This window comes from Ammospiza caudacuta, chromosome Z, assembly GCF_027887145.1.
Source record: "Ammospiza caudacuta isolate bAmmCau1 chromosome Z, bAmmCau1.pri, whole genome shotgun sequence".
Lineage (NCBI taxonomy): Eukaryota > Metazoa > Chordata > Aves > Passeriformes > Passerellidae > Ammospiza > Ammospiza caudacuta.
In genome coordinates this window covers 56,226,893-56,241,859 of record NC_080632.1, presented here as the reverse complement: position 1 = coordinate 56,241,859, position 14,967 = coordinate 56,226,893, and positions in this window count along the sequence as shown.

Genomic DNA, 14,967 nt, shown 5'->3' with positions numbered 1-14,967 from the left:
AAGTGGATTCATGCTCACAAAATGTTTTGCTAATGCAGAAGTGATGAAATGGGCTACTTCCCTGGATGGCAGGAGATGGTCAAATGCAAGCATCTTTTCTCAAAAAGTACATCCTAAAAAAAAACTTTTTGATGAATTAGCTGTGCTGTTCAGGTAGTATTCCTAGAACTTTTGCTTCTTTATTAGCTCATGGATATTATTCTCAGTAGCTTCTTTTCCTTTTAGAGATTGACAGCTGCTATTAAAGAAAGTAATTAGGCAACTTACCTGCCTCCAGTCAGTATCACATTTCTCAGGTTTATTTTCATGACTCAATAGCTGTTCTGGGTCATTCAGATCCTTTTTCCAGTTGCACTAACAAGAAAATACTTCAGGTCTTATATGTTCAAGAACAGTGTCTGAGCAGCACATTCACATGTTTTTCCATATAATCCTCTGACTGCAGAAGAGCAAAGTGAAAGTTAACGACATTATAAGAGTATAAAAATAGCAAGAAAAAGAAAAAAAAGTAGCAAAATAAAAACAGATGCTTTCAAATATCTCTCCTGAATCTCCAGCTGCATGAGTTTCACCCTTTCCTCTCCAGGGCTGCCCACTTGTTCTCAAAGCTCTCTGATCTTCCTTCTGCTGAAACATTAGCAAATGCAAGCTGAGTCCTAAATCTGTGTGTGGAGGGAGTCTTCGAAGCCTGAGGCAGTGTTATGTAGGAATGCACCAACCTGGAGGAAGAACAGATATTGTGGAAAGGTGCTCCACATGGATGAATTGCTTCTTTAAGAAGAATGAAGGAGTTGTCTGGGAAATGGATTATGGTAAGCTTTTTGCTCTGCTTCTACAGCACACAGAAAAGGTTGTGTGATGCAAGCAACATTCAATGGCTCTAACTGTTTATCAAGCAAGTCAATGTGTAAAGCCTGATTTTACAGTTATGTTCTGAAGAAACCTCAGCTCCTCTCATACCAGCTGTATCACTGCTTTTCCACCTTCCATCTTTACACTTCCAGTGTCTTCTAGAGCTCTCTCACTGAGCTGCTTTCTCTTCTAATGATCCCATATCCCTGCTGCATCCACTGTTGTAGAAAGGGAAAGAAGGACCTGTTCCACAAAGATAGGAGAAGCTCATAAGCCAGGCAGCCATGCAAGCACTAATATGCCCATGCTAATAAATCTAAATCCCATTTAGGGGACTGTTGCTGCTGAGGGAGTGCAGAATGCTAATTGTCTGTTTTGCAGAAGTAGAAATTGAGTTCTCTCTTTCTCTCTTCCTTGTACCTTACTTATTTCCAAAATCTCCTAAGAATTTAAAATGTCTAAGTCAGCTACTCTTCTAACAAATAAGGCTGAATTTGATCAATGGATATGGAATCAGAGAATAATTTAACTTGGAAGGGGTCTTTTGACATCATCAAGTCAATCTCCTGCTGCTTGAGCTGATTCAGATAGAGCGGTTTGCCCAGGACCATTTTATGTTTTAAAAGCCTCCAATGATGAAGTTGCCACAACCTCCCTGGACAGCCTGGTCCTTTATTCACCACTCTCACAGTAAAAAAAAACCAACCAAACAAACCAAACAAAAAAACCCCAAAACAAAACAAAACAAAAAAAACCCCCAAAACATTATCTTCTGTTTATATGGTATTTCCAGTTTTTAATCTGCACCTTTTCCCTCTTGCATTGTCAAAGTGTACTACTGAGAAGAATGTGGCTCCCTGAGGAGCCTTCTGCAGAATGAACAGTTCCAGTTCTTTCACACAAAAAAAGTATTAAATTTTCCTCATGCAAAAAAATGCTTTGGACCCTTAAATTTCTTCATGGACCTGTGCAGAACTCATTTGCTAAGTTATTAGGATGGACTGACAGTTTAATTTAAAGTTTATTGCCTTAGAAAACAAAGATGAAGTTAGCTGTACCTAAAGACAAAAGTATGTGACTGTAAATAGAAAGAAAGATGCCTGGACAGAATTGTTTATGTTGTCAATAAGATAAACCCTATTTCCTGGTCTTGCTAGTATTTGAACACCCTCACTGGTGTATTGGTTGAGATATAAAGGCAGATGAGTAGTAATCCAGACCATATTCTCCCCCTTTCATTTTCAGTAGCTTCTTGCTGGAGCATGTAATGAACATTTGGAAAGATAATGTGTAATTCTGATAGGGAAAGTAACTTGCTTCACAGGAACAATAAGAAAGTTACCATGGAACCAGGAATTTTTTTTTTTCTTAAATTCTTGTGACTGACTTGGGTCAGATTATATTTTATAGCTTTAACATGGCTTCTGTCTTGAGCAGATCTCTAGGTAACTATGATGAAGTAAGTGATTCCAGATACACTTGCATATTGTTTATTTTCATACTTTGGACAAGATTTCAATTAATGGAAAATATATTTAAAATATACATCCATATGTCTTTGAGCTTAATTTTTAGAGCTAAATAGACTAATATGTCTGGAAACTGGCTTGAAGGCAATTGCTTACACTGAAAAAATATAATGATCTGAATTTTATTCAATGTGCTGTTGAAACCAGTTATATGGAGAAGATAAATTTTTGGTTTGGACACCAGTGATTCTCTAAATATTGGTAAGAAAAAATCTACACTCTCTTTATCTGAGTAGCATGTAGAACTTGCATATGCATCTGAAATTATTTTGCATAGAAATAGCTATGAGGTATATTTATTTTTAGTTGCTTGACTTTATCTTAACTACTTGTCTTGGTTTGAAAGAGGTGTCTGCCAAGGAAGGCAGGAAACCTCTCTTGGAATGGAGAATATGACCCCCTTTCCTCCAAATTTTTATAACTTTAAAATTAAGGGACTTTCAGGCAAAGATATGAAAAAAGGAAATAACCATTCTTTACTAGAATATATATGTGTGTATACAAGGCAAACAAACAACAACAGCAGCAGCAACAACAAACAGAAAAATCAGAGACCCAACAACAGCCTTCTGTCGACTGTCAGGCAATTTCCCCCTTGGTGCAGTTCCGCTCACAGCCGGCAGGGGCGCTGGCGGCTCCCCAGCTAGGCCGGACGGGTGCAGTGATTCCCCCACTGCTGCAGGTGGCGCTGTACTGCGAGTTTCAAATGTCTCTCACATGGTAATGGCTGACACAGCTGGCAGAAGGGATGGAGAAGGAGCTTCCTTTACGAACCCCAAGGGGCAGCTGACCGTGGTACCCGTCTGGATAGCAAAAGGAGCTGTAGCAGGGAAGCAGGAAGCTGTAATGTCAGGGAGGAGCAAAGTCCCGAAGCGGTAGATGAGCCATATCAGAAACTCTGCAGCTGTAGCTGGAGCCGTGATAGGCAGGCAGGGGGTGAAGGGCTACAGTGAAACAAAAAAGCCCCGGTGCAGTGGCTGAAGTACAGGGCAGACTAGCAGCAGCAGCCTGGCTCCTACACACGACAGGGAGAGGCTCCCTGGAAGGGGGAAAGGGCTGGGGGAGCCCGGGGTTTCCCCTGAGGCACCTGAGCAGAATGTGAAGGGTCCTTTGGTGAGGTAGGGTGTTAATAAGGTCCCAGTGCAAAGGCCACTCTTGAAATAAATAGGGCAGGACATCTGTCATGGTTTGACACTGGCACAATGCCAGTGCCACTCTCCCTGGTTTGTGCTGTGAGATATGACCAAGAATAAGCAAAGCAGGCTCCCACTTAGAAATAAAGAAAAGAAAACTTTATTAGCTACACTACAAGTAAAAAGAAACACATAGGGAAAATGAAAACCTTACAAATACATTTTCCTCCTCCCCTTACCAAATTTCCAAGATGTCTATCCTCCAAATCAACGACTCTTGGTCCATCACCACTCTGTAGATAATCAATTCTCAATTTGTCAAGAGGAGAGGAGTCCTTCTTGTGCCATAGTGACCTCTTCCTTTCATGTCCAGTGCTCTCACCACTGAACATGGACCAGAGCTGCTTCTAGGGTCATCTTTTAAGGATGCTTTGTCTTTTCCAAAAAGACCACAGTCTCAACTTTGGGACACCTGTCTCCCCCAGATTTCACCCCCGTGGACTAAGGGGTACCAGCACTGAGCCCTCTTAGTTCTGAGCCATCACCTCCGCCTGGATGCAGTCTCTGTATCACAGGAAACATGGTTCTGTTATAGGTTAGTTGCAGTGGGGAATCAATCCGACTAGTGAGTCCAATTTAAAATGAATTTATTAATTGTTAGAGCAAGCGATAATAGGCAAAGTCAGCGCTGGGTGAAACCAACAAAAGGCTTGCACCCACCTGGGAGCGCTGGGTGTGGCCGCAGAGTCACCGCTCCACCAACGGCCCACACTCTTCTGATATTTCATGGAGTTTTTATACAGTCCTGCTTCTGGGTTGGAGTGTCTTTTCAGGGTAGTACTCTGCGTATTCTTCTCCTGCTGCTAGGTGGTCATAGTCCGCCTCCCGGAGGTCTGAAGATGAAGACCGGTATTTTCCTTATTTGATAGGTTTGTTGGATTCCTGGAATTTTAGGCTCAATCTGCTGAGTTCCTGGAATCTTAGGTTTACTGAGCGGATAAGCTAATACTGTGCTATCAATCATGGCAAGCCCATCACCCATGTGAACAGTTTACTAAGCAGATAAACAAATGTTTGTGAAACCCATTGTCTTTGGTTTCGCCTTCCTTATCCTTTTAAGTCTGGAAATTTATTTGGCAAACAAATGGAGGTGGTGCAACAGTGTTATTGGAATAGCTTTGTCAGCTTTGATGAACAAATTTAAAGTTTTAACCCATTACAGTTCTGTCCATGGCTATATAAGAAGAGTCCAGCAAGCCACTCCATCATCTCTTCCCACCTAAAATTCTTCTCTATTCTTCCAACATCTCTCACTGGCCAAGACCTTCATCACACTTGCCCATTTCCTTCTTCATCTTCCACTCTATCTCTCTTCTAGGAAAGGTTAATGTTCTGTAAAGTTTTCATTGTCCAAAAAGGGGTTAAAAGCTCCCACAAGCAGCTGGACACCTTCTCCCTGCAAAACCTCCCCCCCTTCTCCACAGGCTGGGCTGTGCTGCCAACACATGATCTCAAATTTCAAGGTCACCATCTCTCTCTGTCTCTCTCTCTGTCTCTCTCTCTCTCTCTCTCTCTCTCCGGGGGGGGGGGGGGGGGGGGGGGGAGGGGTGCCCGATGGCTCCCGATGTCTCTCTCTCTTCCACCCTTGGGCCAGGCCTACCTCCCATCTTTGTCCAAGGCCCAGCCTACCTCATGGCCACATGGCTTTCCCCTCCCCCAGCCAGCTGGCAGATAGATCGGGACAGGGGGAGAAATCCGAACTCTTTTCCCACCTGAAACTCAAGAGAGCTTCCCAGGGGAGTGATCTTCTTTTTAACCTCTGTGTTGTCAGAGGGGTATCCAATGCCCCCAGTGGCCACACCAGGTGCCAATATCCAAATCTGAACCCCATTAGTGTGACCACAGCATATCCCAGAAAACATACTTCCTCTCAAACCACATCAACATCTTTCTCCTTTTCAATGCCTTTATTAAAAATCAGCTTGGGTGAGAAGAACCAATGGGTCGTGTTCACACTGCCGCTGCTTCCAGGAGTGGCACGGAGGAGAAGTGCAGCTTTGTCTGCTGGTCTGCAGGCAGAGCTGGGGCTTCCATCCTCATGAGAGCACCAGGAGATTCCCCCTTTTACGGTTTGACATTCGAGGTCATCTTTCTAGCTGATGTCTTTTGTGAAAGGTAAAAAGGGTCTCAGCGGACACTGGATTCTGTTCCTCATGTCTAGACATTACTTCGATGTCTTAATTCTGTATTGGCTCATTGTTTTCAGGGGTTTTTGCTAGGTTTGGTGAGGGGTTTCTTCATTTGCATACCAACCCCAATGTCTCCTCCTCTTCACCATCCGGGGTGTCATCCTCCAGGAAGCAGCAGGGTGTTACTCGACAAAAAGGGGAATTCCTAACTATCAACAACAGGTAGTTAACAAAAAACTATTAACAACAGGTGATTACAACAACAGTTAGAACTCCACCCTGGCACAACTGGCTCAACCTGTGAACTCTGCAACCTTTTAAAAAATGGGCAACTTTTCTACTCATAACAACTCTTATGAACACAGCTTCACTCATGGTAGAAGAAAGGCAGCAGGAGACAGAATCCCACGGTAGTGAAGGATTCTTCCCACAGCACCTGCTGCCCCTTTCCCCCTCCGAGTGCCAAGAGTGCAAGAGAACAAAGAGCTGCACCCAGCCCTTTTCCCCAGCCCAGTTTTCACAATATCTCTGCCCACTATCTCTGCCCCTCCACAAGAAACTGCCCTGTAGGAGGGGACCACAGGGGGGAAGGGGCAGAGGTGCCCTGGGAGGAGACTTCAGCCTGACTGTCAATCAACTGTGGCCCCCTCCCCGATTCTAGAAGGTTCTCCACTCTTCCTTTCCCGGTTTGGTTTCCTCATAGGACCACCCTTGACACCCTCTCTCATTGCTGTACCCCTTGTCACCCCACCTCAACTCCTCCCCTTACTTCCCTTACCATTGGATACATGTATCCTGGCCCCGCCTACCTCCTCCAGTTATAAACCCTGGCCCCGCCCTTGTTCTGGGCTCTGCCACAGGCTTCCCTTTGGCAGTGGTTGTGTTCCTCAACCTCTCCTTGCCCTCACCTTACCTGAAGCCTCCCACCTTCCTGCAATAAACCCTGTTGGACCTATAGCTGTGTTCAGAGCCCTCCTCCATCGTCTGGTCGTGTGTATGTCTTGTCTTCCGGCCCTGAGGGCAAGGTGAGCTGGGGGAGCTGGTCACCCAGACCACGAGGAGACAGCTCTTGACCACACCTACCCAGGAACAATGTATGATCCTGCATGGCCCTAGCTAAGAGAATAGCCAGCTGCACCCTGCCTGTGGCAACATCTTTTGTTTTTCTTAAGTATCCAGTTGTTATTGTCTCTTAGCAACAAAATGGGAAAAAAATTCCCTAAGAGAAACAATAAAAAGGAAAAAGTCCTAAACCCCAACACTAGAATACCTCATAGTTTTGGTAGATTTCATTTTTGGTAATTTCAGTTTCAGTTCACGTACTGCTGTAATGAAAGTCTACTGGAAGTCATCAAAGAGTTAATGCAAACATCCTTCTGTTTTTATATAGTGCACATCTAAAGGTGATCACTAAGCAGGGGATCTAATCTGCTATAACAACAGTAACAGTTAATTTAAATTTATAATGGAAATTTTTAAGATGGTACTCATGGTGTGTGGAGAGCTTTGTTCAAAAATGGCTCATAGAAAGAGGCCATGAAAATATACAGCTGATGGAAAAGTAAAAAGGCAGCTGAAAGCAGCAATTCTCAAGCCTGTTTCTGTAAACAATAAAGTTCTCAGGCACATTTCTGTAAACAGCAGAGTTCTCAGGCTGTTTTTTCATAACAGGTAAACATTCTGTCCTTGGCTGGTATGGGAAAGCAAAAGTTGACAAACATGGAGGCCTTGAGAACCGTTCATAACAGGGTGAGAAAATAAATCTTGGTTTCAATAACAAACCACAGGTATTGAAAACAAAAGGAGGGGTTAATGTGTAATCTGTAACCTATGATGAGCTTGGGTTTTGCAATATGTATGAACTTAATTAACACTGTTTTAAAATGTGCCTGGTGGATCAATAAATCGGAGTTCAATGCTCATCAATCGGATGGTCGTCTCCTCTCACTTCATCAATGGTGCTCTTATTTCATCATGTAGGTTGTTTTGTTGTTTGGTTCTTTTTTAAGAAAATACAGTACTGTTTTAATGAAGGTGTTCTCTTTGTTTGCTAGCTGTTAAAAATAGGTTAGAAACTTGTAAAATAGCTGATAATTGTTAATCATGTACTGTTAGTTTGGTTATGGTAAAAGGGGTTTAAAAGGGTAGTTGTAAGAAATATGTTACTCAACGTACCATATTACATCTAAGCAAAGTGCACCACCCCAAAGCAAAACGATCCAGCCTGGACAGAACTGTAATGGGCCAATCAAGCGCCTTAAATCTTCATGCAAATGAAGGATCCAAAAAGAAACCAATCCTAACAGACAAAAAAACAGGATAAAAAGGGGACTTCTGACTCACTGAACCTGTGCTGTTCTATCTGGGACATCAGGGACATCGCTACATCACAGCCCTAGAGACCCAGCACCGGCATTGCAGCATCCTTGACTGGAATGCTCCTGCTCAGCCCGCGGGCCCCCATGCTTTAGGCCTTCCTTTTTCTCATAATAAATGCTGAAATCACTTTAGTACTGGGAGTATGCTCTCGTTTTTAACACTATATTCTTTGGTAATTGTTATAGAACAAGATTTATATCCAATGCATACCTACCAACAATTGCCAGAAAATTTCTAAGCTGGGAAAACAGCTGTGCTCAGCGAACCTTCTGTCACAAGGCAATCATTCCATCCTCACTAGGTCACTTATCCACCTCACTAGGCAGGAGAACATAGAAATAAAACTGTGTAACCTGGGGGCAGGAAGTCAGTAACTGTAAGAAATGCATCATTAGTTATAGTTATATACAGTTTCCTTTTTGCAGGCCAAAATCCTGAAAAGAACGGTCAAACAGGCAGGCAATGTGGAAGAACTAGTAAAAGATCTACAAAAAATGATTCAGCTATATTTGTCACAGTCTTTGGACTTCACAGGAGGTTCTATTACTCTCTGGCTGAACACAGTATAGCAGGAATATCTGAACACAGTCTCTGATGCAGTGGCATTGTTCTGCTTGGCTGTTGAAGAGAAGAATACAGGTTCCAATTGAAGCCAATTCTTCTCGAGCTGCCCTGACAAAGTAGTAAATATTTTACAGAACAGAGCAAATAAATAATATAGATAGGTAATTACTTAATTTATTAAGTAGAGTTAAGTTTCTGACCGCCCAAAGTAGCTTAAAGCACTTCATGCAATGAAGTTGATCATTAAGGTTTTAAAGCAAGCTTCTAATTTGACAATGGCAAAAACTCTTATTTTTGAATGTTGAATAACTTATAAATTAGGAATGATCCATAATACGTGTGACTTCAGACCAAGCTCATTAATAATGTGGGTAAATATCAGAACAAAGGATTTTTCCCTTGCCTATGGTTGATGTCACTGCTGTGGCTGATGATGCAACTGACAAAAAACTCTTCTGAATGCCTTTTCTTCTCCTTCTCTTAGGATGGAGACACAATTTAAAGCAAAAAGGACTCCAGATAGAAAATAGGTGAGTATTATACAGACAACAGAGCAAGAACCTCATTGGGTAAATGTATTTAGTTTTGTCTATGCACGAGACCAGCTTACTTTCTCAGAATGGTGACCAAGCAGTGATATTTGACATGGGACATTAGTAGCTATACATATTTACAACACTTTTAGTAGAAGAATAAAGCCTCTGTTTCCTTAGAAAAGGAATTCTGAAATAATGACTGAAACCACTGGTAGAAATAAGTTTATGAAGGGAAACTTAGTCCAGGAGAGTGATGAGTGGTAATGTTGTGATGGACAAATTACATGGACCATAAACACAGCAAGAGGGAAAAGAAAAAGTTTAGAGAGCTGATGTTAAGGGTGTGATGCTGCTGCTCTTGCCATCTAAGTAAAGTACACTCAGTTGTGCCCATGTCCCCTTTCAGCACCTGGGACAGGTGCTATTGCTATTGCACCTTGAGTCTCCTTTCATTGATAAGACAAGGACCACTTTTGTAACTGCTGGTGGTAAGTTTTGGTCTGAATAGATTTGGGGGGGCAGAGGAAAGTGAAAGAGGACTGGCTTTTTTAAGTAGTTCTGGGGAAATATCATCTGGGTGAGTTTGTTTCAGAGTAGCAGCACAATAAAGCCATTAACTTTATTGGAGCCACTCAAGTTGTTTGAATCTTAAAATGTTAGAATGAGATTCATCACTTCTGAATCCTTGTAAACATGTATTTTATAAGCATTTATAAGCATTTAACCTTCAGTTTACTGATCCTTGAAAGCTTATGCCAGTTAGAACTCATAATATCACACAGATCTATTGAAAGGAAAGAGTGAGAAAAACACTTTCTTTCACTATGCTGTGTCTAACATTGACAAAGTACGTGGATTATTCTTTAATCTATTTCTTACATTGTCACATGTTGTCAGACATTACTTTTTTTTTTTTCTTTTCATTTTTTCCATGTAATATACCATTTAGGCTTAATCAACCTCCGGAATTAAAACTGAGTTCTTGAGAAGACACCTCTGGGTCATTGCTAATTGCTAATCAGACTCTCCTCTTACTTTAAAGGCTTTCCTGCAGCAGGCCAGAAATTACAATTTAGAGATAGCTGATAGTTAGATTGGATTCTTATGCTGTGTAGGTTAAACAGCAAAAAAAATGTGGAAGCACTTCTGCTTTCTACCAATAAAAAAAGACAGCAGGATGCAGAAATAATTAAGAGATGGTAACATCTCATACATATACATGCATGGGAAAAGTGACAGGAGTTAAAGGTGCCAAAAAAGTCTTTGAAGGGAACCAGTGGCCAGAACTGAAGACTGACAAATGTTAGCAGGAAATTAGTGATGCCATTTTAGCTGTGAGGCTGGTTAAGTAGTCTGACATACAGTACAAATTAATAATTGTAGTAGGTGGGAAAACAAAACCTTTCTAGAGAAAGTACCCTCCCAAATATAGTAGAAAGAAAAAAAGAAAGCAGAGTCTGAAAGCCCAAAAGCCTTTGCCTTAACTTTTTTATACTTTTTACAGAAATGAGTCACTTCTTCCTTAGTTTAAAGAGGTAAAAAGTTTCTGCTTGGAGTGCTGTATGAATGTGTGAGTTGATTAAGGTATGCCTTAGATAGCTGAGTCTGGAGAAAAAGGCATTATGAAGAAAGAATTAACTTTGGGAGATTATTGTTTGCAAAAGAACCAGGTAAGCCATCAGCACTGCTCCCACCCTTGCCAGCACAGGCAGGATCTGCGTGGGATCTTTGTACACTGACTTGAAGAACAGGAGATGATGTGCTGAGCTCTTTATATTACCAGAATACAGACAAGACCTTTGAGCTGAAAAGAAGCTCTTATTCTTGAGGAAAATTTGTATTTCTGTGGCAGTTTGATTGGAAATAAATGTGATAGAAAATCTGTCTTACTCCCCTAGGTACTTTCTAAGCAGATCCTGTATACCATGAGATAATGATGATGGGTAGGTCTCACTTCTACAAGGTATCCTGAATTGATATTTTACAAGATTTTCTACAGTGCTTAAAAACTTTCAGCACCAAGGGGGTTAAATTTGTAATATGGAAAAGGTTCATGACAGGAATGAACTGCCCTAATACACAGTCTGGAAATACAGGACACTTGAAGCATGTCATAATTGCAGCCCACTTCCTGTGTACCCAGAATCCAAGCCAAATTCCAGCCTAAACGTATTTTATTACATCTTTTATTGCAGCTTAAATCCATTGCTACACCAATATCTTCTGTCTCTTAGGAGAATTCATTAACTTTGCATTGACATGCTAACAGAACTAAAGATATTATAGATGAGTAATGAGATGATTGGCTCGCACAGTTAAGGGATGAATATAATGTGTGTGTTAAGATAAGTTTTATTGATATGTGGCTATGCTATTGTGATTTTTTGTTTGGATGTTGTTTGTTCTCCCCAGTAGTTCTCTTCCCCCCACCCTGCTCCTTCATATGGTTGCCAAGAGACAGCCTTGGTTGTCAGGACATGTAGAAGGATGTACCTGTGCTTCTTGCATGGGGCATCTGGAAGGAGGGAAGACTTATTACTAGGAGGCATGGCGTGACAACACCTGATCTCCAATCAGATTGCAAGAAAGTAGCCTCCACCAATAAACAGCAAAGAAGAGCTGTCTGGCAGACTTTGGGAGGGGCCAGGGTTGGCTGAGGCAAGCCTCAGGGGTATAAAAGGTCGAGCAGCCATTCAGTAAATGAGCTTGTGGCTGCTGTGTCACCAAATCCCAGCGCATGCTGTCCTTTTTCCTTATTCAGTCATGGTTGTATTTTGTCAAGGTTTTTAATAAACCTTTAAAATTTTTAAAAAGTGAGTGTCTTTTCTCATGAAACATATTTTGATCTTCTGCAAACTCCTATTTAGCTCAAAATATGGGCAAGACAATCTTTCATAGGTCTGCGTTCTCAGGCAATGTGTCACAGAAGAAGTCTGATGAAAGTTTCAGTACAAACCAACTGTAGATGAAGAATAGATTCTCCAAAAAGAGGACTTTATGTGAAATAGATACGCTCGTTTATTTTATGTGCATTCATTTATTTGATGATAAAATTGACATATGCTAAGATCCCATTGCCCACAAGGAATTACATTATCTTGTGAAGAAACATATGACACACAATCAATACAAAATATATTAACTCTGGGTAAAGATGGTTGATATTTGGAAATGATGTGCTCAAGGGATGGTGGCATTATTGTTTTTAACAATGATAGCAGAAAGAAACAAGAATACTGTCACAGCACAGGACCCAGAATGAACCACCAACTCTACATTTCATCAGCAGAAAAATGCCACTTTGGAGAAGGGAGACTTTTAATAGTGAGACTGTGACATGATACGAGGCAGTCTTGAGAACCTAAGTAACTCTTAATTTATGTACCGAAATGTCTAAAAATCACATGCTGCATCCAAATGAGGACCTTTAAGCCCTCATTTGCCCTAGACCTTTACCATTCTTATTTTTCAGCATTCAGAAAGATACCAAAAATTACCAGTCTGAATATTTTAAGCTGTCATTAACACATTGTTCCAGTATGTGCTCAGCTGCAGGACAAAGCATCTCCAGAGCTGCTTAAGCAGTGTGTGTTGTGTTTGTTAAGCAGTGGTAGATTCGAACTGTCAGAAGGTAGGTGCAACTAGTTGGTTTTGGGTAGAGAATATTTTGATTTTTAGACATTTAAATGAAAGTCCTGCATTTCTGCCCAACTTCTAGGACAGTTGTAATCTTGTCAATAGATATATGAACCACTTGATGATACAGAAGTGTTCATTGTAGAAGTATTTAGAGTAAAACATCTGCAGGTAGTTGAATGTTACATGCTTCCTCCTGTTGTAGCAAGTAATTCCTAGAGCCGTAGAAATAACCTGCTTTAGGGTTTTAGACATACATTCTAGCTTTTTAGGCATATTTTAAGTAAAACAGAAAAAATGTATCTTATTTTCAGAAAGGCAAATTGAAAAACCAATTGGCTAAAATGTTTAAATGTTTCAAGTCCAATGGAAAGGGAGGTCCTTACTCAAGAGCTGCTTAAAATAAACTTTCGTTTTAAGAACTGCAATATGTCATGTTCTTTATATCCTTCTTATTTTTCTGAGTATTTAAATTCTAAAATTGTAACTTTCTTATTCTGAAGATCTTTTAAAAAGGGAAAAAAGTTACTTAAGGAGTCTGTCATTTAAATTTTTTTAAATTGTATTTCCAGAAGCTTTGTCCCTAAAAAGAAGATAACATTCATATCAGCATTTTCTTAATTCATTATCTTATATCAATATGTAATATCTTTTTTTCTACCAAGCTATTCAGCTATTAAAGACTATAAAAGTGTTTAATCAATTTTTCAATAAAACATGCAGGAATGTTTATGCAGTTTCTCGGAAGGCGGTGAATTTCAAACATACATAATTAAATGGAACAGTTGCAGCTCTAGTATCTTTAGTTTGTGTGATAAAAGGGACAAACTACATAGTTGTATTTGTCCATCTCTGCATTCTCTGATTCATGGAGCAGCCATACTCAGCAATATTAGAGTAATCTTTGAGCTCAGTTAAGCTGAGCTGAAGTGGCTTTCAGAGACCTGTCAGTCACTCAACAGCTACAAAGAACTAAATCCTTTAATCTGCACTCTCTGTACAATCTGCACAATCTGTACACTCAGTCTGCAGGGAACTGACTGGGAATCACTATAGAAAACCCAACACCTGGTTTGTTTGGGTTTTGGGGTTTTTTTCTGATAGCAGCCAAACATAACAGAGACCTGTAAGTAAAAATGTTTAGAGCTAGTTGCATGCAAAGATGTGGGCAAATTCTTGCAAAATTCTTGATCCCTCTACCCACAGTGTGAATTACTTTTTAAATGGATGGATGTACTTATCGGAAGAGGATTTGGCACTATTAACCTGAGAGAGCTAACAGCTTCTGAAAAGTGCTGGATATGGAAATACTCATGGCATTAAATACCCTCAGGTTAATAGGGTGTTTGGCAGGTGAGTGTGTCATAGCTTTATTCATACAGGCATTCTTGTAGGTTTTAAAATACTCCTATTTTCTCAGAAGAAATGCATCTGGATTTGATGCTTCTAACTGCTTGAATGAAAATACTTAAGCAATGTTTTTCAAAAGTTTCCATTCCTCCTGACTGAAAATTTGGCTGATTTTTTTTAAATTTCTTTTTTTAATTGGAAGGTTAATCTGATGTGGGTAATATTTTGGGTTTCAAATTTGTTTGGGTCAGCATGATGCAAGATCCAAGTGATAAGAGTGCTGTCATAGCTGTTATTGGAAGACCACACCCTTTTCTTCTGCCAGTAGGATGAACTAGAGGAAGTTCAAGCAATGTTGAAAAATCAAAGGCAGAAAAATGAGTTTTACTGCCTGAGCATCAAGTGTCTCTGGCATACTGGTCTCTTCAGAGGCTACTGTGCAGTATCAACTCAAAGAGCAGCAGCACAGTAGTATTTGGGTAGATTTCTTCCCAGAAGAGACTGTGCATCCATTTACAAAGATGAAAGATGGTGAACATGGTAGAGAAATAGTGTCACTTTCATTTTTCACTAACCATGTTTGAACATAGGATTGGATTAAACCAGAATATGATCTCTTTATAATTTTCAGGATATTTTGCATGTCTTTTTGCTTGCAACTAAGTAAATGTTTTAAGATGAGATCAGACAAATCCTTTAGAAAAGTGTATGTGAATCACACATGAATGAAAATTATTGAATGAGCATTTAATTTAGGATCACTTGATCAGAGCTAGTGACAGCTCATCAGAAAGTGCTC